The sequence below is a fragment of the Lathyrus oleraceus genome, chromosome 3, assembly GCF_024323335.1.
Source record: "Lathyrus oleraceus cultivar Zhongwan6 chromosome 3, CAAS_Psat_ZW6_1.0, whole genome shotgun sequence".
NCBI lineage: Eukaryota > Viridiplantae > Streptophyta > Magnoliopsida > Fabales > Fabaceae > Lathyrus > Lathyrus oleraceus.
The window spans coordinates 167,380,002-167,381,948 of NC_066581.1; positions in this window are offsets into that span (position 1 = coordinate 167,380,002).

Sequence of the window (1,947 nt, forward strand, 5' to 3'; positions counted from 1 at the left end):
GTCATGTGAGCCCTCACAAAAAAACTTAACAAAAGGGTTAGTGAAACACCATAAGCATTTTTTTCATGAATAACAGCATGGTTTCAGAAACCTCAAACCCTGTGGCATACACTCAAAAATTAAACGGTTAAACATTCAAGGCATTGTTTATACATTCATATACATATTAAACCCATGGGCAAAGGTAATGGGAATAATGGCAAACCTGATTGGAGAGCTTGATTGAAATTGAGTTGCACCCGTGAGGTTTACAAAACAATCTTCAGGGTTTATGTGAGGCAAAGGTGATTCTGTGTAGTTGAGTTCCCTTCGGGGTTTGGAGGCTGCTCTGAACTCCGTTAGGTCTTCTCTCACTATCTTTTTCCTCAGGGTTTTGTTCCAAGGAAACCTCAGAGTATTTTGCTTTTCTTCCTTCTTCTCCTCTTCTGTGTGGCCTTTTGTTTCAATGAAACTCTAGTATTTATAGGCTAATATTGGTAGCTTAGTGGGCTTTTGAGAAAGGTCCAAGTCCAAAAAAAATTATTATATTTTATTTATTTAATTATTTATTTAATTAATTAATTAATTAAAATTTATTATTATTATTATTATTATTATTTTTAATTTTTTTGTAAAAAATTATTTTTTTTTTCGTTTTTTTTTTTTTTTTTTTTTGGATCTAATTCTGATTGACATGATGAAATGCTAAATGAATGCATGAATGAGGAGGGCAAATTTTGGGGTGTTACACTTAGGCATAGGAGAAGGATTTTAAAATATAAAAGAAATTACTTACATCGATGCAAAATAACAAGAATATCAACGGCAGTCCAATTGTTGCTTGTCCTTCTATGCGTTACAAAGTTGGTGCGATTTTCCTCTTCATTGTCCTCTAGCACAGTAGCTAAGTGTTGTTCATTCCCATGAATGAACCCTCCGCTACGAAAACTGAGTTGAATCTCTTCAGATCTAACGGTTGACGAGCCCTTATGGAACCCCAAACCAGTTCTTCCTTTGTTGTCGGCGACCTCTACCACGCCCCTCATTGATCAACAGGACCTTCTTCAACAATCTTCTGCGCATCTTTTAGAGAGGACATAGGTGCCCCAATTCTCTTCTCAGCAGCAATAGATAAGGCTTGGAACGGAGTTCCAACCTCATCCTCAACTTCCACATACGAGAAAGGTGACAGATGGCTGACTATTTCAGAAAGGTGACAGATGGCCTCCAACAATCACCAACTTGCCCTTCTTGACAAATTTGAGCTTCTGATGCAGAGTGGGAGTAACATCCCCTACTTTATAAATCCACGACCTTCCCAATAAACAGTTGTAGGCCGGGTAAATATCCATTACCTGGAAAGTAATCTGAAAATCACTCGGACCTATCTTGACTGGAAGGTCCACTTCTCCAATGACGGTTTTGCGAGATCCATCGAAGGCCTTGATAATTACCCTATTGTACCTCATGGGAGCTCCTTGATAAGATAGCTTTGACAATGTTGTTGTTGGGAGCACGTTGAGTGACGACCCAGTGTCAACTAGCACGTTTAACAAAGCATCTTTTTTGCAATTCATCGAGATATGCAAAGCCAGATTGTGATTTCTTCCCTCCTCAGGGAGTTCTTCATCGCAAAAGCTCAAATTGTTGCATGAAGTGATGTTGTCTACAATATGATCAAATTGGGCCACAGTAACATCCTGCTCCACATATGTCTGTTCAAGAACTCTCTGGAGTGCTTCTCTGTGCGCTTCAGAATTTAAAAGTAGAGACAACACGGAAATTTTTGAAGGAGTCTGGAGCAACTGCACAACCACGTTGAATTCATTCCTCTTAATCAGTCGGAGTACCTCATCATCATCACTATTGGCTTCCAAATTGCTGGATTCACCAGACTAATCTCCTGAACAACCAATAGGATCTACACTAGGCACCTCCACCTTCTTACCAACAATAAATTCCTCTTTA